Here is a 27,327-nt window from a genome sequence, read left to right on the forward strand (position 1 = left end):
GGAAAAAGTAGTAGAAGCTAGGTTAAGAAGGGAGGTGATGATTAATGATCAGCAGTATGATTTCATGCCAGGAAAGAGCACTACAGATGCGATGTTTGCTCTGAGAGTGTTGATGGCGAAGTACAGAGAAGGTCAGAAGGAGTTGCATTGTGTCTTTGTGGACTTAGAGAAAGCATATGACAGGGTGCCTAGAGAGGAGTTGTGGTATTGAATGAGGAAGTCGGGAGTGGCAGAGAAGTATGTAAGAGTGGTACAGGATATATACAAGGGTAGTGTGACAGTGGTGAGATCTACAGTGGGAGTGACAGATGTGTTTAAGGTGGAGATGGGATTACATGAAGGGTCTTTCTTATTTGCACTGGTGATGGACAGGTTGAAAGACGAGATTAGACAGGAGTCCTCATGGACTATGATGTTTGCAGATGACATTGTGATCTGTAGTGAAAGTAGGGAACAGGTGGAGGAGACCCTGGAGAATTGGAGATATGGTATAGAGAGGAGAAAAATGAAGGTCAGCAGGACTAAGATGGAATATATGTGTGTGAATGAAAGGGAGGATAGAGGAATGGTGAGGATGCGGGGAGTACAATTGGCGAAGGTGGATGAGTTTAAATACTTGGGATGAACAGTTCAGAGTAATGGCGAGCGTGGAAGAGAGGTGAAGAAGAGAGTACAGGCAGGGTGGAGTGGGTGGAGAAGAGTGTCAGGAGTGATTTGTGACAGACAAGTACCAGTAAGAGTGAAAGGGAAGGTCTACAAGACGGTAGTGAGACCAGCTATGTTATATGGGTTGGAGACAGTGGCACTGACAAAAAGGCAGGAGTCAGAGCTGGATGTAGCAGAGTTAAAGATCTTAAGATTTGCACTGGGTGTGACGAGGGTAGACAGGATTAGGAATAAGTATATTAGAGGGTCAGCCCAGGTTGGAAGGTTTGGAGACAAAACCAGACAGGTGAGATTGAGTTGCTTTGGAAATGTGCTGAGGAGGGATGCTGGGTATATTGGGAAAAGGATGCTAAGGATGGAGCTGCAAGGTAAGAGGAAAAGAGGAAGGCCTAAGATACGGTTTATAGATGTGGTAAGAGAGGACATGCAGGTGGTTGGTGTGACAGAGCAAGATGCAGAGGACAGGAAGAAATGGAAACAGGTGATCCGCTGTGGTGACCCGTTAAAGGAACAGCCGAAAGAAAAAGAAGATAGAGAGAGTATATATAGGTTCATAGGTTCATAGGTTCATACTAGGCTATCTGCCCTAGGGCATTTATAAGCCTAGCCAGAATGTGTTTGGCTTTCGCCACCCATTTTAAATTAATTTTGCTATGCTCTTTTTCGAGGTTAGTATACTGTGCCTCTGTCTAACAGTGACACAGAAGTGATACCCGGGGTAAACCTATGATCTCCCATCCACTCATCAAGATTCCTCTTGAAGAGAGTCAATGAGGGACTCTGCCTAACCTGGACTGGGATTTTATTCCAGAGTGAAGGGAGCCTCTGGGTTATGAATCTGTCCCTCCAGCATGTCCTATTTATTTCAGTGCTGAGGTTCAAGTCCCTCGAGCGCGTAGCTCGATGGGATTTGGATTTTCTGAGGTGCAGCATGTCCATTAATTCCGGGTTGGACATGGCTTTATACGTCAGGCACAGATCGCCTCTGAACAGGCGGTATGCCACTGAGTAGAGCTGGGGTTTATTTAGCCGGGCAGCATATGGCATCTGTTTGAGCCCTTTGATCCTCTTGGTGAGGTACTTTTGGGGTCTTTCCAGTTGCTGCAGGTGTTTGGTAAGGTACATCCCAAAAGAGGCATTGTACTTGATTATGGGCCTGATGAGGGATGAGTAAAGAGGCACGATGACCTCCCCTAATCTAGATGTGAATCCCTTCATGAATAGGTGGGCTATATAAAATGTTTTTCTAACCACTTTGGCCACGTGGTTGTCAAATGAGAGATTGATATCAACTTGGGTCCACAGGTCCCTAATTACTTCTTCTGTACTTAATGGATTACCACCTAGGTGGTAATTTGTGGGCACTTTGTTTTTGCCAAAGGGGATAACTATACACTTTTTGGTGTTTAGCTTGAGGCCATTGCTCTGGCACCAGTTGTCTGTTTCTATGAGGCCCTTTTGGAGGATGCTTGTGTCAGTTGGAGAATCGATTATGGCGCCCAGTTTGCAGTCATCTGCTAACTTGGTCAGCCACAGTCCTTCCGTGTTGGCCTGTACCTCCGAGAAATATATACCAAACAAGAGAAGTCCCAGGACTGAGCCTTGTGGGACGCCACTTGTAACTGGTTTGGAGTCTGACATGGCTCCAGCAATTCTAACCATGTGGGTTCTGTCCTTGAGACAGTTTGCAACCCATCTAGTGACATAGGGGTTTATATTTAAGCTGGTGAGCTTATCAATAATGCCTGAGTGGGGTATTGTATCGAAGGCTTTTGCGAGGTCCAGATAGGCTGTGTGGACCACCTTCCCTTCATCAATGGCATTGGTGACTGTTTCAAAGAAGTCAACCAGGTTTAAGAGGCAGGATCTGCCCTTAACAAAGCCGAACTGGGTAGGATCCAGTGTCTGTAGGTCCCCAATATCTTTATTTATGAGGTCCATGATGATCCTTTCCATAGCTTTGGAGATCAAGCTAGTCAGGCTTATGGGGCAATAGTTTCCAGGGTCCGTTGAGGCACCACCTTTGTGGAGAGGGACCACTGTTGCTGTACGCCACTCTTTGGGTACATGTACGCCACTCTTTGGGTACATATCCTGTAGTAAGGCTGAGATTGAACAGTAGTTTTATGTTTGGGTTTAATTCTTCTTGGAGTTCATGTAGGACGCAGCCTGGGACACTGTCTGGTCCCATTGATGCTGTGTTTTTTGCTTTGGAGAGGGCGGCTCCCACCTGAGCATCTGAGATGTCAGGGGGGCAGCACTTTGCTGGGATAGATATTTGCCCTTTTGGTGGGGGGGGGGGAGTTTGCGCTGAACCTGTCATCTAGGATGTTGGCAATGTCTGTGGGATCAGTGTATTTTTTGTCATTTTGGACTAATTCTGAGCATATCTGGGAATTCCCATCCAGGTTCCTAACATAACTAAAGAAAGCCTTGTGATTATCCTTAGTGTCCTGTGCAATTTTTCTCTCGAAGCTGGCCTTTGACGATTTTATGAGTGCCCTTAGTTTTTTGCTAATACTGATCAGAGATGCCTTCCCTTTTTGGGATTTTGCTCTATCATGTAGTAGCTTCCTCCTTCTATTGTATAGTTTGTTTATGGCTGGGGTCCACCAGACAGGTCGTCTGCCTTTGGAGAATTGGGTCTTGGTTTTATTTGGGATTGCATGATCCATGCATTCCTGAAGGTGTTCATAGAATGCATTTATAAAGGATACTGCAGTCTGGGCCGTATTTTCCACAGGCCCGGGGGCTTTGAAGGATTCCACCTCAGTTTTGAGGAGTGTGAAATTTGCTTTAGAGAAGTTTTTCACTGTGGTTTTCTGGGCAGGGGGTGGGGTCGGGATGTGAATATCCAGTGAGATCAGTTTATGGTCTGATCTTACCAGTGAGGGATACACTTCTGGTCTGGAGCATAGAGTCCCCATGTTGGTGATGATCAGGTCCAGTATGTTTTCCCCTCTTGTGGGAGTGGTAACAAGTTGTTCCATAGCATTTGAGTTTATGAATTCTAGGAAACTTTGGGCAAGGGTGTTGGAGCTAGAGTAATGCTCCCAATCTATGTTTGGGTAGTTGAAGTCGCCCAATATAATGGTGTTCGGAGAGACCTTCATATTTTCCAGTGTTCTCAGGAAGGCCGAGTGGGGTTCCTGGGTTTGGGAGGGTGGTCTGTAGTAGGCTATAAACTGGAAGGCAGTTTTACCCACTGTTAGTTGCACATGGATAGTCTCTGATGCTTCGTGCTTTGCCACCAACCTGGAGGTGTGGGTATCTTTGATGAATATCGATACTCCCCCTCCTTTTGTGGTTCGGTCCAGGTTTTGGGGCCGAAAAGCATGGTAGGAGGTATAACCTGGTAGTGCTGGGGTGCTCTCGGGAGTCCTGAACCAGGTTTCTGTTACTTCACAGATATCGATGTTCTCCATGCTAAGGAGAGTTTCGAGTGCGTGCATCTTGAGGTTTAGACTTCTGGCGTTGAGTAGCATTACTCTTAGTTTCTTATCCCTTGTGATACCTATGGAGGTGGGTTTGTCTTTTGAGCCTTGCCTAAAAAAGGCACTATGGGGGTAGCAAGAGCCTTTGCCAATATCCGAAAGCCCAGAGGTGACAGGTGCAAGCCGTCCCTAGCAAAGCATCGTGGCTTGTCGTGCATATCATCCCAATCTGACAGGCTATGGATCCCCTTTGAATGACACCAATACTTAAGCCAATTGTTGAAATTGATCATCTTGTCTTCATATTGTGGCATCATTCTTGGTGAGGTTAAGATGCTACTCAAGGTCAGGGTCATACCAGCCTGGGCTACATGCTCAGAGAGCTCCTCTATGTCTCTTTTCATGTAGTCCAGGGAGGTACGTCTCAGGTCATTCACACCAGCATGGACAATGACTGAGTCATATTTGTACTTGCCTTGGAGTGACCTGAGTGCTTGTGTTATGTGGCGGATCCTAGCGCCAGACAGGCTGCTCACCGTGACCTTCTCCTTGTTCAGCCTGGTGAGCGGGACGTCAGTGTGCCTGACGATAGAGTCACCTATTACAAGTGTATCATGTGTGTTGTTTAGCCTTAAGGGCTGTGACTGTTCGGCACACTGGCTTTGTGAGATATGTGTTGCATGTGTTTTGTTTTGGGGTAGCGGTTGCTTGGGTGTCTGCTTTGGAGGTCTCTGCTGCTTAGGCAGATCTTTATTTAGAGCCTCCGAGTATGCTTTTGTGTGATTATGTGTTTGGTTTGCTGTCGTGGTAGGTCTATGTGAGACTGGAATTGTAGTGAGTGTGGTTTCCTTCTCCTCCTGACTGGTTATGCCAGTACTGAGTTGAGAGAGCTTAGCCTCCAGTTTGGCTATATGGTTGCATCTCTCACATGTGTTGGAATTTGTTGGGAGGAGGAGAGGGTTGTCTGTGTACATGAGGCAGTTGTAACATTGCCTCAAGATTCCCATATTCACCAGCTGGACCGGAGAGGAGATTGACAACTGACCTTTGGACATGCTAGAATATATTGGGAATTCCTTTATAATTGAAAACAAGGGCCAATGGGGAGCGAGGGTGTAGTGCTTTTAATTTTTAGTGCTGACTTATAATTGCTTTAGTGAGCAAGTGCCAGGTAACAAGTGCAATGTGTTACAGGTAACTTAAATGCAAAAACGACAAACAGTAACTTTTTTTCAAGTGAAGCAAGGAAATAAGTACAGTAAGCAATGCAGATATCACTAGGGATCCACAGAAGCGCTGAGAAGCTGCGTTTTAGGTGGAATTAGCATTTCAGGGAAATAACAAGCAAACAAACAATAAGCATACAAACAAAGCTAGATTCAGCAGGCCTGGTTCTAGTCTATGCTATAGCAAACAAGGTGTACCAATTTCAGTAAGATACAGTTCAAATATTCAGGCACTATAAACCTTTAACCAGAAATTCCCAGCTCAGAAGGGCAGAGTCCAGCCTCACAGTGTGAGGGTTCACAGAATATCAAACAGCCATTATACCTACAGTTGCCACCTTTTCAAATGGCCAGTGCCTGTTTCTTTCCTACAAATGATAGTTATTGCATGAAACATATACCCACACACAATGCAAAAGACATGACACCACACAGTTTGCATACATATAAATGCTTATTTGTGTACTATTTCAGTTGTTTATGCCATTTCTTATAGCATTTAGGTGTTTGAAACACATAATAACTGATTAATGCAGCCCTCAAAGAACACATATGATACAGTAATTTGCAAAACATAACATGCTTTGCTGTCTAGTTTAAAGGCTTCAAGTAGTATAACAGTAAAAAAACACACTTGCCTTAAAGACAAGAATCAAATGAACACTGATTACACATGTAGTTCAACAGCCTCCAATTAAACTCTGTAGTCAATCCTCTAGGGTGAAAAGAATCGAGAGTCACAATGTAAATGTATCCGTTTCATAACAATGCTTAACTTAAAACATCACTATCACACTGACAAACAGAACTGTTTGCAAGACACTAAGCTCTAGCTCACCATTGTTCCCATGGTGAAACGTATGAAAATGTACAGCCATATACCTTAATGTTTCTTATTACTGATATCCCTCACATGTTATAACAGCCTAGGTTAAAAACATTTCATAACCCTCCCCCACAAAATGTCTTACAAGGGCATATAACAGTGTCCTCTATACACTGATCTCCAGACTGTACAGGGTCACACATTCAGCTGTAGCCCTCATATACGATGGCCCTACCTCACAATGTGTATGGGGGTCCACAACCTCACTGGAATGATAGCAGGAATGTCAGCACTAAATAATGATATACCAGACCTATCAACCTCTTACTGCAGGACATCTGGACAAAGCCTGGTATATAAGTGTCAGCACTAAATAATGATGGACCATACCTATCAACCTCTTACTGCAGGACATCTGGACAAAGTCTGGTATATAAGTGTCAGCACTAAATAATGATAGGCCAAACCTATCAACTTCTTACTGCAGGACATCTGGACAAAGCCTGGTATATAAGTGTCTGCACTAAATAATGATAGACCATACCTATCAACCTCTTACTGCATGACATCTGGACAAAGCCTGGTATATAAGTGGCAGCACTAAATAATGATAGTCCATACCTATCAAACTCTTACTGCATGACATCTGGACAAAGGCTGGTATATAAGTGTCAACACTAAATAATGATAGCCCATACCTATAAACCTCTTATTGCATGACATCTGGACAAAGCCTGGTATATAAGTGTCAGCACTAAATAATGATAGGCCATACCTAACAACCTCTTACTGCATGACATCTGGACAAAGCCTGGTATATAAGTGTCAGCACTAAATAATGATCACCCATACCTATCAACCTCTTACTGTATGACATCTGGACAAAGCCTGATATATGTGTCAGCACTAAATAATGATAGCCCATACCTATCAACCTCTTACTGCATGACATCTGGACAAAGCCTGGTATATAAGTGTCAGCACTAAATATGGATAGACCAGACCTAACAACCTCTTACTGCAGGACATCTGGACAAAGCTTGGTATATAAGTGTCAGCACTAAACAATGATAGACCATCACCTAACAAACTCTTACTGCATGACATCTGGACAAAGCCTGGTATATAAGTGTCAGCACTAAATAATGATAGACCATACCTAACAACCTCTTGCTGCAAGACATCTGGACAAAGCCTGGTATATAAGTGTCAGCACTAAATAATGATAGACCAGACCTAACAACCTCTTACTGCATGACATCTGGACAAAGCCTGGTATATAAGTGTCAGCACTAAATAATGATAGACCAGACCTATCAACCTCTTACTGCATGGCATCTGGACAAAGCCTGGTGTATAAGTGTCACCACTAAATAATGATAGACCATACCTATCAACCTCTTACTGTATGACATCTGGACAAAGCCTGGTATATAAGTGTCAGCACTAAATAATGATAGACCAGACCTATCAACCTCTTACTGCACGACATCTGGACAAAGCCTGGTATATAAGTGTCAGGACTAAATCATGATAGACCAGACCTAACAACCTCTTACTGCATGACATCCGGACAAAGCCTGGTATATAAGTGTCAGCACCAAATAATGATAGACCATACCTATCAACCTCTTACTGCATGACATCTGGACAAAGCCTGGTATATAAGTGTCAGCACTAAATAATGATAGACCAGACCTAACAACCTCTTACTGCATGACATCTGGACAAAGCCTGGTATATAAGTGTCAGCACTAAATAATGATAGACCATACCTATCAACCTCTTACTGCATGACATCTGGACAAAGCCTGGTATATAAGTGTCAGCACTAAATAATGATAGACCAGACCTAACAACCTCTTACTGCATGACATCTGGACAAAGCCTGGTATATAAGTGTCAGCACTAAATAATGATAGACCATACCTATCAACCTCTTACTGCATGACATCTGGACAAAGCCTGGTATATAAGTGTCAGCACTAAATAATGATAGACCATACCTATCAACCTCTTACTGCATGACATCTGGACAAAGCCTGGTATATAAGTGTCAGCACTAAATAATGATAGACCATACCTAACAACCTCTTACTGCATGACATCTGGACAAAGCCTGGTATATAAGTGTCAGCACTAAATAATGATAGACCAGACCTATCAACCTCTTACTGCATGACATCTGGACAAAGCCTGGTATATAAGTGTCAGCACTAAATAATGATAGACCAGACCTATCAACCTCTTACTGCATGACATCTGGACAAAGCCTGGTATATAAGTGTCAGCACTAAATAATGATAGACCAGACCTATCAACCTCTTACTGCATGACATCTGGACAAAGCCTGGTATATAAGTGTCAGCACTAAATAATGATAGACCAGACCTATCAACCTCTTACTGCATGACATCTGGACAAAGCCTGGTATATAAGTGTCAGCACTAAATAATGATAGACCATACCTATCAACCTCTTACTGCATGACATCTGGACAAAGCCTGGTATATAAGTGTCAGCACTAAATAATGATAGACCAGACCTATCAACCTCTTACTGCATGACATCTGGACAAAGCCTGGTATATAAGTGTCAGCACTAAATAATGATAGACCAGACCTATCAACCTCTTACTGCAGGACATCTGGACAAAGCCTGGTATATAAGTGTCAGCACTAAATAATGATAGACCATACCTATCAACCTCTTACTGCATGACATCTGGACAAAGCCTGGTATATAAGTGTCAGCACTAAATAATGATAGACCATACCTATCAACCTCTTACTGCATGACATCTGGACAAAGCCTGGTATATAAGTGTCAGCACTAAATAATGATAGACCAGACCTATCAACCTCTTACTGCATGACATCTGGACAAAGCCTGGTATATAAGTGTCAGCACTAAATAATGATAGACCAGACCTATCAACCTCTTACTGCATGACATCTGGACAAAGCCTGGTATATAAGTGTCAGCACTAAATAATGATAGACCAGACCTATCAACCTCTTACTGCATGACATCTGGACAAAGCCTGGTATATAAGTGTCAGCACTAAATAATGATAGACCATACCTATCAACCTCTTACTGCAGGACATCTGGACAAAGCCTGGTATATAAGTGTCAGCACTAAATAATGATAGACCAGACCTATCAACCTCTTACTGCATGACATCTGGACAAAGCCTGGTATATAAGTGTCAGCACTAAATAATGATAGACCATACCTATCAACCTCTTACTGCAGGACATCTGGACAAAGCCTGGTATATAAGTGTCAGCACTAAATAATGATAGACCATACCTATCAACCTCTTACTGCATGACATCTGGACAAAGCCTGGTATATAAGTGTCAGCACTAAATAATGATAGACCATACCTATCAACCTCTTACTGCATGACATCTGGACAAAGCCTGGTATATAAGTGTCAGCACTAAATAATGATAGACCATACCTATCAACCTCTTACTGCAGGACATCTGGACAAAGCCTGGTATATAAGTGTCAGCACTAAATAATGATAGACCAGACCTATCAACCTCTTACTGCATGACATCTGGACAAAGCCTGGTATATAAGTGTCAGCACTAAATAATGATAGACCATACCTATCAACCTCTTACTGCATGACATCTGGACAAAGCCTGGTATATAAGTGTCAGCACTAAATAATGATAGACCAGACCTATCAACCTCTTACTGCATGACATCTGGACAAAGCCTGGTATATAAGTGTCAGCACTAAATAATGATAGACCATACCTATCAACCTCTTACTGCATGACATCTGGACAAAGCCTGGTATATAAGTGTCAGCACTAAATAATGATAGACCAGACCTATCAACCTCTTACTGCATGACATCTGGACAAAGCCTGGTATATAAGTGTCAGCACTAAATAATGATAGACCAGACCTATCAACCTCTTACTGCATGACATCTGGACAAAGCCTGGTATATAAGTGTCAGCACTAAATAATGATAGACCAGACCTATCAACCTCTTACTGCATGACATCTGGACAAAGCCTGGTATATAAGTGTCAGCACTAAATAATGATAGACCATACCTATCAACCTCTTACTGCATGACATCTGGACAAAGCCTGGTATATAAGTGTCAGCACTAAATAATGATAGACCATACCTATCAACCTCTTACTGCATGACATCTGGACAAAGCCTGGTATATAAGTGTCAGCACTAAATAATGATAGACCAGACCTAACAACCTCTTACTGCATGACATCTGGACAAAGCCTGGTATATAAGTGTCAGCACTAAATAATGATAGACCATACCTATCAACCTCTTACTGCATGACATCTGGACAAAGCCTGGTATATAAGTGTCAGCACTAAATAATGATAGACCATACCTATCAACCTCTTACTGCATGACATCTGGACAAAGCCTGGTATATAAGTGTCAGCACTAAATAATGATAGACCATACCTATCAACCTCTTACTGCATGACATCTGGACAAAGCCTGGTATATAAGTGTCAGCACTAAATAATGATAGACCATACCTATCAACCTCTTACTGCATGACATCTGGACAAAGCCTGGTATATAAGTGTCAGCACTAAATAATGATAGACCATACCTATCAACCTCTTACTGCATGACATCTGGACAAAGCCTGGTATATAAGTGTCAGCACTAAATAATGATAGACCAGACCTATCAACCTCTTACTGCATGACATCTGGACAAAGCCTGGTATATAAGTGTCAGCACTAAATAATGATAGACCATACCTATCAACCTCTTACTGCATGACATCTGGACAAAGCCTGGTATATAAGTGTCAGCACTAAATAATGATAGACCAGACCTATCAACCTCTTACTGCATGACATCTGGACAAAGCCTGGTATATAAGTGTCAGCACTAAATAATGATAGACCAGACCTATCAACCTCTTACTGCATGACATCTGGACAAAGCCTGGTATATAAGTGTCAGCACTAAATAATGATAGACCATACCTATCAACCTCTTACTGCATGACATCTGGACAAAGCCTGGTATATAAGTGTCAGCACTAAATAATGATAGACCAGACCTATCAACCTCTTACTGCATGACATCTGGACAAAGCCTGGTATATAAGTGTCAGCACTAAATAATGATAGACCATACCTATCAACCTCTTACTGCAGGACATCTGGACAAAGCCTGGTATATAAGTGTCAGCACTAAATAATGATAGACCAGACCTATCAACCTCTTACTGCATGACATCTGGACAAAGCCTGGTATATAAGTGTCAGCACTAAATAATGATAGACCAGACCTATCAACCTCTTACTGCATGACATCTGGACAAAGCCTGGTATATAAGTGTCAGCACTAAATAATGATAGACCAGACCTATCAACCTCTTACTGCATGACATCTGGACAAAGCCTGGTATATAAGTGTCAGCACTAAATAATGATAGACCAGACCTATCAACCTCTTACTGCATGACATCTGGACAAAGCCTGGTATATAAGTGTCAGCACTAAATAATGATAGACCAGACCTATCAACCTCTTACTGCATGACATCTGGACAAAGCCTGGTATATAAGTGTCAGCACTAAATAATGATAGACCATACCTATCAACCTCTTACTGCAGGACATCTGGACAAAGCCTGGTATATAAGTGTCAGCACTAAATAATGATAGACCATACCTATCAACCTCTTACTGCATGACATCTGGACAAAGCCTGGTATATAAGTGTCAGCACTAAATAATGATAGACCATACCTATCAACCTCTTACTGCAGGACATCTGGACAAAGCCTGGTATATAAGTGTCAGCACTAAATAATGATAGACCATACCTATCAACCTCTTACTGCATGACATCTGGACAAAGCCTGGTATATAAGTGTCAGCACTAAATAATGATAGACCAGACCTATCAACCTCTTACTGCATGACATCTGGACAAAGCCTGGTATATAAGTGTCAGCACTAAATAATGATAGACCATACCTATCAACCTCTTACTGCAGGACATCTGGACAAAGCCTGGTATATAAGTGTCAGCACTAAATAATGATAGACCATACCTATCAACCTCTTACTGCAGGACATCTGGACAAAGCCTGGTATATAAGTGTCAGCACTAAATAATGATAGACCATACCTATCAACCTCTTACTGCATGACATCTGGACAAAGCCTGGTATATAAGTGTCAGCACTAAATAATGATAGACCAGACCTATCAACCTCTTACTGCATGACATCTGGACAAAGCCTGGTATATAAGTGTCAGCACTAAATAATGATAGACCATACCTATCAACCTCTTACTGCAGGACATCTGGACAAAGCCTGGTATATAAGTGTCAGCACTAAATAATGATAGACCATACCTAACAACCTCTTACTGCATGACATCTGGACAAAGCCTGGTATATAAGTGTCAGCACTAAATAATGATAGACCATACCTATCAACCTCTTACTGCAGGACATCTGGACAAAGCCTGGTATATAAGTGTCAGCACTAAATAATGATAGACCAGACCTAACAACCTCTTACTGCATGACATCTGGACAAAGCCTGGTATATAAGTGTCAGCACTAAATAATGATAGCCCATACCTAACAACCTCTTACTGCATGACATCTGGACAAAGCCTGGTATATAAGTGTCAGCACTAAATAATGATAGACCATACCTAACAACCTCTTACTGCAGGACATCTGGACAAAGCCTGGTATATAAGTGTCAGCACTAAATAATGATAGACCAGACCTATCAACCTCTTACTGCAGGACATCTGGACAAAGCCTGGTATATAAGTGTCAGCACTAAATAATGATAGACCATACCTAACAACCTCTTACTGCATGACATCTGGACAAAGCCTGGTATATAAGTGTCAGCACTAAATAATGATAGACCATACCTATCAACCTCTTACTGCATGACATCTGGACAAAGCCTGGTATATAAGTGTCAGCACTAAATAATGATAGACCATACCTATCAACCTCTTACTGCAGGACATCTGGACAAAGCCTGGTATATAAGTGTCAGCACTAAATAATGATAGACCATACCTATCAACCTCTTACTGCATGACATCTGGACAAAGCCTGGTATATAAGTGTCAGCACTAAATAATGATAGACCATACCTATCAACCTCTTACTGCAGGACATCTGGACAAAGCCTGGTATATAAGTGTCAGCACTAAATAATGATAGACCATACCTATCAACCTCTTACTGCATGACATCTGGACAAAGCCTGGTATATAAGTGTCAGCACTAAATAATGATAGACCATACCTATCAACCTCTTACTGCAGGACATCTGGACAAAGCCTGGTATATAAGTGTCAGCACTAAATAATGATAGCCCATACCTAACAACCTCTTACTGCATGACATCTGGACAAAGCCTGGTATATAAGTGTCAGCACTAAATAATGATAGACCATACCTATCAACCTCTTACTGCAGGACATCTGGACAAAGCCTGGTATATAAGTGTCAGCACTAAATAATGATAGACCATACCTATCAACCTCTTACTGCAGGACATCTGGACAAAGCCTGGTATATAAGTGTCAGCACTAAATAATGATAGACCATACCTAACAACCTCTTACTGCAAGACATCTGGACAAAGCCTGGCATATAAGTGTCAGCACTAAATAATGATAGACCATACCTATCAACCTCTTACTGCATGACATCTGGACAAAGCCTGGTATATAAGTGTCAGCACTAAATAATGATAGACCATACCTATCAACCTCTTACTGCAGGACATCTGGACAAAGCCTGGTATATAAGTGTCAGCACTAAATAATGATAGACCATACCTATCAACCTCTTACTGCATGACATCTGGACAAAGCCTGGTATATAAGTGTCAGCACTAAATAATTATAGCCCATACCTATCAACCTCTTACTGCAGGACATCTGGACAAAGCCTGGTATATAAGTGTCAGCACTAAATAATGATAGCCCATACCTATCAACCTCTTACTGCATGACATCTGGACAAAGCCTGGTATATAAGTGTCAGCACTAAATAATGATAAACCACACCTATCAACCTCTTACTACATGACATCTGGACAAAGCCTGGTATATAAGTGTCAGCACTAAATAATGATAGACCAGACCTAACAACCTCTTACTGCATGACATCTGGACAAAGCCTGGTATATAAGTGTCAGCACTAAATAATGATAGCCCAGACCTATCAACCTCTTACTGCAGGACATCTGGACAAAGCCTGGTATATAAGTGTCAGCACTAAACAATGATAGACCATCACCTAACAACCTCTTACTGCATGACATCTGGACAAAGCCTGATATATAAGTGTCAGCACTAAATAATGATAGACCAAACCTAACAACCTCTTACTGCATGACATCTGGACAAAGCCTGGTATATAAGTGTCAGCACTAAATAATGATAGACCATTACCTAACAACCTCTTACTGCATGACATCTGGACAAAGCCTGGTATATAAGTGTCAGCACTAAATAATGATAGTCCATACCTAACAACCTCTTACTGCATGACATCTGGACAAAGCCTGGTGTTTAAGTGTCAGCACTAAATAATGATAGGCCACTACTTAACAACCTCTTACTGCATGACATCTGGACAAATAATAAAACACTAAAATGAGGAAACCTGTCACAAAAAAAACTCCAACACGTAGCAGAAAATAAACGCCAACCACAGAGATGGAAAGTCAAACGCTTTTATTCACATATCCTGGTACCTCGGCAATCCGCCTTCAATGGGACAATACATCAAACAAACCCATCTCCTTAAATACAAACACATGAACTCATTAATCTATTAACCAATTATTAAATATTTAATTGAAACTATTTCTTGAACTTGCCTTAACTGCTTTCAAACACAAAGCATTCAGGTAGATGTAAAAGTTCCATTTTCACAAAAAGTGCCCATAAATCTTTTACATCTGCCTGAATGTTTTGTGTTTGAAAGCAGTTAAGGCAAGTTCAAGAAATAGTTTCAATTAAATATTTAATAATTAATTGGTTAACAGATTAATGAGTTCATGTGTTTGTATTTAAGGAGATGGGTTTGTTTGATGTATTGTCCCATTGAAGGCAAATTGTCGAGGTACCAGGATATGTGAATTAAAGCATTTGACTTTCCATCTCTGTGGTTGGCGTTTATTTTCTTCTACGTGTTGGAGTTTTTTTTGTGACAAGTTTCCTCATTTTGGTGTTTTATTATGAATCGTGCTGTGGCAGAAGGCAACGTCAATGGTGATAATTTTTTGTTCACTGAATTTCTCAAAGAGAGAGAGAGAAAGAAAGTTTACTACTTCTGACTTATGGCTCACAAATGCAACTGAATCCTGTTTGGATGATTTTGCCCCATTAGAGAGAGATTAATGTCTAAGGAGGTGACTGTGTTTTATGACTCCAAGTTGTTGGAAAAATATATTTCATTGAATATCACCCCTAGAGGACTGTGCATCGATAGGTTACCTGCCGGTGGTTTTGGTGAGGATGAAAGTGATCTACTTTCAGAATGGAGGCAGGTAGCACAGGACTGTACTCTTGGTTTGCTGAAAATACTCATTAAAAGAAATAGTAGAACTGTCGATAGTTTGCGTAAAGAAATCATCAAATTGCAGCATGAGCTGATGGACAAGACTTCTCCCAATGTTTTTCAAGGTACTTTTAAGGTTACAAATGAAAAGATTAGTAAGGTGGAGAATGACGTCATTGGAAGGAAGAGATCAGAGCTCAATACAGATATCAGAGACTATGAAAGAAATGAGATATTTGATTGGCCACGTAAGGGTCGTCAGCGTCGAAACAGCAAGATGCGTTTGCCGAGAAGTGAGGATGGTTCATCTTGTTCATCCATGGAGACCGTTAGCAGTCACAAGAGCGTGTCGTTTGAAGATGCTGGAAGAGACAACTCTACTGAATGGGTTGGAAATAGCAGGACTGATCTTAATGCAAGTAAGTCGAATGTTCAGACCCGTTCTAAGAAGAATCAGGGGAAGACATCTTCTTTTTTTCACAAAAATTGACAGTAAGTGCTACCCGGACTTTGAATCCAAATGAAAACATAGTTGCATCAGTTATAAATACCAATTCGAACTTTTTGGAATTTCAAGCTGACAGTAGTTTTTCCTTTTACTCTGATAGTATGAATATTGTTAATCTTTCTGATGTTAGTTTGTCTTTTGAAATTTGTAATGTTTTACGTAAAGGTACTAAATTCATACCGATGAAATTGCCCATGTTAGCTGATGTTCTTTTGGATGTTAAAAGATTTGTTCGTAAATTAAATTTAAAAGTGTTTTTTGCTGAACATAATGCCTATGGATGCAGGGGTTTTTTGAGCGATCATGACAACATGACAAATGTACATGAAGATGATGAGTTGCTTAATATGAGTATTTACGACATCCCCAATGATTTGTTTTTTGAACATGAAACTGTTTGTGATGATAACCGGGATGGGGAACATTTGGTATGGGTTACACTTGTTTAAGTTTGCCATATTTTTCAAATGATAGTACCTTTTTGCCCCCAAAGTGATCTGTTGCTATTAATGTTTTTGAAAATGTGGTTTGTGCAAGAATTGAAAAAGAATATACAGATTTTTGTAAGAAGGAAATATTATTTAATCTCTCCAAGGCAGAATGGCTTGCACTCAAGGAATTTAGGACCACTTTAGATAAATTGATTGTAAGACCTGCTGACAAAGGGGGGGGGGCAATTGGGTCATTATGGATAGTGAAAAGTACATGGGTAGTGTTGAGGCACTACTTAGAGAAGATACCTATGAAAAATTAGGTTTCAACCCATTAAAGCAGTATTCAGATGAATTGGTTGAATTGCTTGAAAGAGGGGAGAGGCTTGGATTTCTATCTGGTAGTGATGTTAATAAGTTGTTAGTGAAGGGCCCCAGGCACCCCTATATTTATGCGATTCCTAAAGTTCATAAAGATTTGGTTAACCCCCCGGGAAGACCCATTATTTCAGGGGTTAGTTCTTATGTTGAGAAAACTAATAAATTTATTGATTTCCATCTTAAGACATATTTATCTAGAGTTATTTCTCATGTCAGGAATACTCAGGATGTGTGTGGAATTTTAAGGGGAATGTCGTGGAATCAGGATTTTTATTGGGCTACGATGGACATCTCTTCTTTATATACTAACATTGATAAACAGTGGGGCCTGGAAACCATGAGAAAGATGATGGGGAAGGCCCCAGAACTTCATTTTTGTTGTCATTGTTAGAATTTAGCCTCACACATAATTATTTTGTTTGGAGGAAAGATTTTTATCTTCAGGTGAAAGGAACAGCCATGGGTGCGGTGTTTGCTTCGACTTATGCAGTTATTTACATGGGGGAATTTGAGAAAGAATTTATGTTTCACAAAAGGTTTTTTGTAAATAATGTTATTTTTTATAAAAGATACATAGATGATTTCATTTTTGTGTGTAAGGGAGAGTCTTCCCAGTTTGATGTTTTCATGCAGGGCTTAAATACGAATCCACATGGGCTTCATTTTGTGTTTGAATGTTCCAGACTAAAAATTTCATTTTTGGATGTTGAATTTTATGTTGGGGAGGATTATAAGGTACAATTTAGACCTTTTAGGAAATCAACTTCGGTGAATAATTTCCTACATGCTAGTAGTATGCATCCTCCCCATTTAATCAATGCATTGCCTGAACAGGAATTTAAAAGAATTTTAAGAAACACTTCTGATCCCAATTTATGGGATGAGACATTAGATGAAGTGTTTCGTAGACTTCTTAGTAGAGGGTATTCAGCAGAAATATTGTCAGGCATTAAAAACAGATTATGTGGTGGAAGAAAAATAAGAAATGAGTTTAGCAAACCACACATAGCTGTTGAAAAGGAGGAGAAATTATTTTTTGTTTCAAAGTACTCATATTTCTCTCAAACAATAGAGAAGATTGTTATGCAGTTTTGGAGTGTGGTTTGTGATGACATGACTGTGGGTAGTTTGTTTCCTAAACATGTTAGTTTCTCTTATAGCAGATTTAGTAACTTGAAGGAGTTATTAAACAAAAAGTTGGAATATTCTATTGATGGAGGAAATGTTGGAATGGAAAGATGTGGTAGGTGTTCTGTATGTCATCTGGTTAGAAATTTAGATGGAAGGAAAATCAATAGGAAGAGATGTAGGGCGTTTGAGAAATGTAATTGTTTGTCACAAGGGGTGGTTTATGTCTTGGGTTGTGATTGTCCTCAACCGTTGTGGTATATTGGTCAAACTACCAGAAAGATTAAAGTTTGCATTTTAGAACATTTGGGAGATGTGAGAAGGGAGAATTTGGATAGTCCTGTGGCTTCTCATTTTGTTAAGGTTCATAATAGTAACACTGAAGGATTTATTTTCAGTGTTTTAGCCAGACCACATTTTGAGGCTGGCAATTTTAAGGCAGAACTTAACATGTTAGAACATAAGCTGATTCTCAGCTATCACACTTTGTATCCAGGGGGCATGAATTTAGATGTTGGTTTACCTTTATGAAATATTATATGATGTTTTATGAAATTTATATTTGCACTTTTACATTTTGCATTATATGAACTTGAATTTAAAAAAAAGTAAAGTTTTTTTATAATTTTGCAACTATTTCTCATGCCAATGGCCATATATTTGGCTATTGGCATGCCTACTACATTGAATACATGCTTTATTTAGACCTATCATGCCTCCATTTTGTAATTTGCAGAAATGTATTCGGTTAGTAACTGAATTGCAGGTTACACTATTCCTGCAGAGACTCCTGCCTGCTTCCTGGATAGCTAATTCACCTCATTTGCATGGTTTTCACCAGCAAATGAGGTAATTAGCATATTGCAGTGGCGTCTGTGCAGGAATAGTGTAGGAGCACTCATGCACATCCTGGGAGTTCGTTTCTGGATCGCTCGGCAGCCATATTGTGTGTAGCAGCTCTTGGACTATTCCTACATAAAAATACCAGTTAGCAAGTTAAGAATCATTTGATACATCAAAGTGCAGTCACTGGCAGCTAAAGTTTTGCTGTACTCAATTTTAAAACTTGAAATATGGAAATAAAATAATTTAAACTTAGGGAGCTGTGGCATTCAATGTTATTTTACAAACCAACTCTCTGTATTCACTTCTTGTTTCCCATGAACCATCCCTGGGATTGGTTGATATTCATTGTAATATAGTAAAATTAAACTTTCTAAATGTGGTATACTTTGTAAAAAAATATATATATATATATATATATATATATATATATATAGATATATATATATATATATATATATATATATATATATATATAAAGCGCTATTAATGTTACCTTTCAGTATATCATAACAGTGCTCATGTGTAACATTTATTAGGGGGTCACTTGGTTTTTCCTACATAAAAAATACATATAGGAGATGCATTTGGCAATATAAAGTTTTCCTGTAGTCCTTCAATTTCTTGCATATCTTGTAACCCTAGAATTTATTGCATTCCCTAATCTAAGGGTTTCATACTCTAAAATACTTTTTGCACTGGTTGCAGGTATCACACTTCTGGCTACCCTTCTTCAACCCAGAGGTACTTTCTACCATGTTTTTAATAGTTAGCTGCTCACAAAATGAGGATTTTCACCCAATAAGTTTCTATGTTTTTTATAGTGTGGGAACTGGAATCCTGCTACCAGTGCCCATTGAAATGTTTTTCCATCTTTGAGGATGCCCTTTTTTGGTTGTGGGACTTCAGGAGTAGATCTACTCATTTTGTTATGGTTTAAACTCATCCCCAGCAGGGGTTTAAATCTCTCTCCCCACTCCTTTGTCACTTCTGGTTTAAACCCATCCCCAGCAGGGGTTTAAATCTCTTGCCCCACTCCTTTGTCACTTCTTCACTTATATCTTTAACCAATTTGGTTGGATAGCCTCTATTATATAACATCACTTCTAACTTATTACTCTCTCCATCATATTTTGTTCTGTCAACAACCATGGAGGTTAACTTCACAAACAGGCCTTTCACAAGACTTTTTTATGTGTGAATGAATGGCAACTACTGAAAGGCAGATATCTATTAGAAAAGGTATGCTTCCCATAGATTGTTGAAGCCAAATCCTCTTCAGTATTGAAGTTAATGGCATCCAAATAGTTGATTTCTTGTGTGCAGTGTTGAAGCATAAACCATAGAAAATCAGTCATATTGTTCATATAATTTATGCATTATTTTATTTCACTTTCTGGTCCATCACCAATGAATAAAGATAGCATCAACGTAATGGAAATATAACTTAAAATACCCAAAAATTCTGATTTAAACATGAATTTCCTTTCCCAGATCAACATAACCAAGTTAACAAATACTGGGATGTAAGCTGCTTCCATGGTGACCCCCCTCACTTGTTTGTATAGTTCACTCTCAAAAAATATAATTATTGGTCAAAATAATGTCCTTGAATTTCATTTTAAGTTTAAATTCTTATGTTGACAGAAACTCACATTCCATTAGGGCTTTGTGGAAAAATTCCAAACCTTTAATCTTGGGAATACTTTTAAATAAATGTACTACATCTATCATCAGAAAATAAGATTTTTTCCCAAAGTTCAGGCTAAAGCCTTTCTAAAAAGTCCCAGGAGTCTTTTAACATATGTATAGCTTGTTCAAATACTGGCTTAAGTAGCCTGTCCACTACTACAGCAAAACAATATGTTTTTGAACTCTGGACTGCCCCTATCAGTCTAAATGTTGTTTTTGAAATATTCATATAAACTCTGGGAAAAGAAAATTCACAGCAATTTAGAGAAATAAAGGCCATTTCCAGATCAGGTAGAACTATTTTCTCTAACAAGCATAAAATTAAGCTTTCTGCAGATAAGGGTAACCAAAAAAAGGGGCACGTGTGCACTCGTCAAGTATGAACATAAAGCACAGATTAGAGTCCAGACCGGCTGAGGTCAGTTAGCAGCTCATGAGCTTGATGACACAGGCACAAAGGATGGTAATGCCCATTCTTGTGGGGTGAGATTTTCCACACAGCTCACACTGTTGCTCTGAGGAAAGACCATTGCTGAACAGAGGAGACCTGTCATGATGTGAGGAAGCAATGTAGGGAAGATATGGGTGCTGCCATTGAGCCAGTGATGGTTGTGTCAGTCTAGTCATGTGGGGGAGAGCACATGTATGGAGTAGGGGGGGGGTTACATATTACATTATTGAAGTTTCAGTACTTCGAATACCATATGGTCGACACCGTATGATCGAAGTACTAAAACTTCGAAAATGTAATAAAAAAAAAACAAAAGAAACAAAAGTAACTGCTGTGAACAGGGGGGCTGCACCCCTCACACCCCCCTACTTAAATATACCAACTCCGAGATTGCACTTTAATGGAGCTAAGAGCGGGATAGGGAAGGTTTCCCTTTCCTACTCTGTAGCGCAATCTCAGAGTTGGTATATTTAAGTAGCGGGGAGTGTGGGGGGTACAGAGGAGCTTGCCCCCCTGCCTACACCCTTTACTTTACCTTTTTTTTTTTTTTTTTTTTTTTTTAATACATTTTTTGGAGCATTCAAAAATGTGATTGTTCGATCATTAAAGTTCGACCTTTAGAGATTCGAACAATTGCATTTTTGATGTTCCAATAGGAAGCTGAGTAGGGGGACATAGACAGCTGTTGCAGTGATGTCAGTGTTCACATCACCACCAATCACAAGCACAGGCCGTAAAAATGGAAAAGGCTGGTATTCTCCTGATGTCAATGACAACACGGGGCACCCTCATGACTGCCTGAATTATGACCCCTGTATCTGACTTAGTGGAGGCTTGATTGTTGGTAGGCCCAAGGACAGAAATTACCAAAGAAAAGCAAGGGCAGCACAAAGTCATGTCAGTTCTGTAGAGAATGATTGTTCGTGTGACAATAAGCAATTGGGCATAACTTGTCTGTTACTTATCTTCTACCTAACAGAGTTTCATGACAAACTCCCTCCCTCTCTCTCTCTGTCTCTGTCTCTGTCTCTCTCTCTGTCTCTCTCTCTCTGTCTCTCTCTCTCTCTCTCTCTCTCTCTCTCTCTCTCTCTCTCTCTCTCTCTCTCTCTCTCTCTCTGTCTCTCTCTCTCTCTCTCTCTCTCTCTCTCTCTCTCTGTCTCTCTCTCTCTCTCTCTCTCTCTCTCTCTCTCTCTCTCTCTCTGTCTCACTGCAGGCGTTTCTGCTTAAACCACAAATCAAATGAAGATGACAGACTTTCAATGGACAGACAGAGCCTTCTGCCATTACATCTTGAACAGAATTCTTCTCATTTCATGCCAAATTCCAAAAACAACTATTATTTTCTCTACTTCATCAATTAATGTAGTGAAAGCTATATACTGTTTCCTCTCCTATTACTCAAGACCTAAAGTAACTATGGCATACCTTTCTTTCCTTTTCATTAATTATGAAAATATTTCTGAAATTAAAGGCACACAAGATCAAGCAATTTTATATCAGACTGACTAAGGCGACTTTTTTCCCAAAGCTCCTCTGTGGTCAGTCTCTTCAGCTTCCTCTAAATAGTGATTTGCTATTTTGGGTAGAAATGAGAGAACCATACTGTAACCTGAAATCTCTCAGTCTCTCAGCAGGGGCGTAAGGGGATGAGGGCAGGTATCAGTATTCTAATTTGTAACTGCACTGCCTTTTGAGAAGTCCTAAAGTTTCTCAGTGAGACCAGGAAACCTGCTACAAAAAACAACACCACCTACCATCAGAAGTAGAAGTTTCACACTGGGTACTGAAATACAGCTTGGACCCTCAGAGGTGCCTCATTCTCAAACTACCTACTTACATCATTTATTCAACTATAGTTTAGCTTTTATATCTATGTACATACGTCTTGTGACACCTGAAACTATGATGCTATGATGTTAGCTAGGCCATCAGTATAGTCAGATGTTAGGGGCCACTGGCTGCCGAAAGCCCCTGAGCTGATTTGCACACTGGGAAAAGCACTAATAAGTATCAGGTTTAGGGGATCATTCACAAGACAGCACAAGATCCCTTGTGTTTTAGTCCAGTGTGTTTGTGGGGGGGGGGGGGGTGGAATGGTCTAAAATCTTAACATCTTTCCAAATGCAGCTTATTCAAATAACCTACTTAGGGGTTTGTTTGGTGTGTGCTTGCATTTAACATGGTCACTGCATTTAACTGCCTGCATCTTTCCAAAACTAATGAACTCAGCAGATAGCATTGTTACCTCTCAGAAAGATGTTCTCTGGTTCAGTTCTCAGCAGGGGTGCCTTCTATGTGCATGTCCTCCCTTGGTTTTTATGTGGGGTTCCTCCCACATTCCAAAGACATGTAGTAGGTGGATTGGATACTCTAAACTAACCATGGGTATGAATCTGCATATGAGTAAGAGATGGCATGAAAAGACAACCATAGCAAGGCTAGCCACCTAGGGGTGCCAACTTTGGCTCTAGATGATTGCCACTCTTGAAGTGACACCCTGACCCCATGTGCATAAAAAAAATAAAAAATGGGAAAAAGTGTTGTAGATGAATGGATTGATGGATGGAGCTACCATGAGTTCAGGGCCTTTACAATTGTACACATTTGTGCAATTTGCTGTCATTCTTCACAGACTTATTTCCTTGGGGATTGTGGTGGAAAACAAGAAATACAGGAATTCAGAAATAATCAATTTAAAAAAAAGTCAGTGAAGGTAACCTTATTCTAAAACATACATGAGTGTGTCAAGGCAAAAGTTTGTTACAGGTATTGTAGCATATTTGAATCTATCATATAAAAGCACCTGGATCGTGTGAAAGAGGTTCCCAAACCCATCTATCAGAATCGGAAGCTGCTACTGATAAACTTCAGTTCAATGACTGGAAGAACAAGAGACGTGAAATTGTTTCCTGCGGGGAATAAAGTGACGACAGAACCTGTATCTGCTACTTTCCTCACTACCATTACCACTGCCCACTGGATTAAGCTTTGTTAGTGGTCAGCTGGGAAAAAACTGATGGCGCACAACAAAATGGGCATAAAAGACCTCCGCAAATTGAGACTACATTATGTTCGAAAATCGATAATGCATTACTTTCAGTTTCCTTCTTACACCTTTTCCCTTTTGATTTTTCCCGTCAGGTCTACCATCATGTTAGCACTGGTATAGTTCTGAAAATATAAGTTCTAATTTGAACTTAATGTTGGTAGCTTGGCTTCTGTTTTATAATTTATTTAAGACAGACACGTTCTGCCTTTTCATGATATATGAAACATACACCAGTTTGATTGATGTTACAAAATTCCTGCTGCTAAAGTATGGTACTGTTTTTGTTAATTAGACTACCTTCCAGCAGTTTCTCAAAGTATTAAGATCTTTTTCATCTCACAGATCAAATATTGTCTTTGTACTTTATAAATCTCATCTACAAGTTTCTCGTGTTTTTCATGGTTTTGTTTAAAATCTGAATTAACTTAGCCTGTTCTATTCATTTTCTTCAAAAAAGGTTTACAATTTTCAGAAACATTTGATGGAAGAAATAAAGTTCTTTTCTTCTTTGTGAATTTATTTTCATTAAATGTTGGAGTAATAATATTTGAATAATTTCCAAAGCTTTTACTGTTGTAATCTCTTGTAAACACAAAAGTATCCCTTCATGTCATCTTGATGTTGAGCCATTTGCACTTCAGGTTAGAGCCAGTACTTTTGTCTCCTGAGATGGCTAAATCTTAAAGCTTTCTCCATTTTACTGTTCTCTGTTCAAAGCTCTCTGGAGGTATTGTATATGAATACTTAAGGTGGAAAATGAAATAATTACATCTATTTCACAAACATTCTTTACTGTGCTTTACCACACCTTTTCTTTTGGAAGACTTCCATTCAATGCCCAGTGCAGTCATGGCTAAAAACAGCCAACATTTCCTGATGCTCTTTATCAGAAATCATGAAATGTATGTAGTATTGTATACAGAAAGCTGTTGTGACTGCAGTATATACTTCCAACTAAAATGTACTGCTCAGAAGATTACACAGAAAGAAAAAGTAAACACGTGACGATGTGTTAATGAAAAAAATTCTTTCACAGTTTGTTAGAAAATAAATACATGAAACATGTACCTGCTGTAATTGTGCTGCGTCCCCTTCACTAAATGTTTATAAACAACTCAGAATTTACTACATCTTAGGGAAAGGGAAACTTTTCCCATTATAATTGTGTCAAAACAGCAGGACAGTGACCTAGAAGTCAGTCTGTACTAAAAACTCCTGATGTCCACCACGCCAGTAAAACTTAATAGTAAAATCAAAACTTTAATAAAAAAAGACATGCATCTGGAGCATTTCTCCCCGGGCCGCTGCTTAAAACAGGCTCTGTGGAACCTAGTCGGACATTCCCGGTCAACAAATGTTAAATAAAATAAATAAATAAAATAAATAATAACATAAAATAAGCAGTCCTCAGTCTTCCGATAAGCACTTTCAGCAAATAAGCCTTCCTCAGATCGTATAAGTCATTCTGACACACACACACACACACACACACACACACACACACACACACACACACACACACACACACATGCGCACACACACACACACACAATTAGTGAACGTAGGCTTTAGTCATGAAAACTCTTTTGGAATGTCAGGTTTATCAAAGAAAGCTTCAGGAACTCTAATCCATAAAACAGAATAGTACAAATTACTAATTACTTATTAATCACTCATTGTTTCAGTTTAATTACAAGTGTCTATTGGGTAGACACATTTTGGATATTAGGATACTTCTTACAAACATAGCACTCACTTTGTGTATTTTAGATATAGTTTAGGTGAAGAGAACTGTTAGTGGGACACTTAAATGCCTTTTCCATGATATCTGCAGTCTTAATGACATTCAAGATCTTGCTAGGGAGACCCAGACAACCGTGATGGGATGTAATCATGGTCAGTATGAACATACTAAGGATAAATAAAAGTGCCACCATTACGAAACAAGGAGAAAAAGGTATTTTGGTATTTTCTTTTCTTTGGCCCAGTGCTGCACGGATTCACCAAATAATACAGGAGGTGCAGAGAACATTCAAGACGTTACACTTTTCTCAGCTATAGTTGCAGCTTCTGTTGTTATTATGACAAACAGAAAGTTTACAGAAAGATGCAAGCCTATTGTACACCTTGAGTTAATGATTTCCAGTTCAGGGAGAGCTCTACCAAAGTGCTCCACCACAAAGTGGTGCAACATCATGGTAGTTTGTCTCGGTGGTTTACCGTAAATGTTAAAGAGGTAGTCCAGGGGAGCAGCCTATGCTAATTAGCCATGTACTCTTCTCCCAGGAAAGCCTGCAGAAAGGCAGTTGCACAGACCGATGAAGAGAATTGCTCTGCTAGGTAAGTTGCCTCACTTACCCGTGTTAATGAACACGGTCAGAACTTGCACTCACCCATTACTGCTCTCTTTTTAATTTCTCCAAATCTTTTGGGTTTCTAATACCATGACAGAAATGGACCCCATTCCTAAGTCAAAGTACGATTAAAGTTCATGAAATTCGTATTGTTTCTATCTTTAATGTTAGCCTAAAGTGCTCTTCACAGCACCTGCAAAGTGCTCAGTAATGATGCCTTCTGCAATTCGTATGGAGTTACGTGTATCGGTAGCATATCTAAATACATAGATTCTTTTTTATAAGAACTGTTGCTCCTACTACTGTTGGAATTGTCTGGGTATCTTTCTTCGACATTGCTCTCATTTCTGCCTGCAGATCCTGATATTTTAAAACTTTGTGTCTCTCTATACGCAAGACACTGTAGTCACTGCGTGTAGTGATTTCAGTGATCAATGTTACTTATTTCTTCTTTTCATGGACCACGATATCGGGTTTTGAACTGTTGGTAATGGGTGATCCCATGTGATGTAGACATCATCATTTTCTATGATGCTTTGTGCCTCATGTTTCCAGTATTTTTCAGCATCTTCAAAACCATAATTTTTGCACAATCCTCAGTGCAACAGTCTCACCACATTATTATGCCTTTCAGTGTAGAGTCCTTCTGCCATTAGTACATCACAACCAGCAACAAGGTGTGCAACTGTTTCCAATTCTGTCTTACAAAACCTACATTTGTCTGTTTCTCCCACATGTTCAATGGACT

This window comes from Protopterus annectens, chromosome 16.part0 (assembly GCF_019279795.1).
Source record: "Protopterus annectens isolate FY-2018-M chromosome 16.part0, PAN1.0, whole genome shotgun sequence".
Lineage (NCBI taxonomy): Eukaryota > Metazoa > Chordata > Ceratodontiformes > Protopteridae > Protopterus > Protopterus annectens.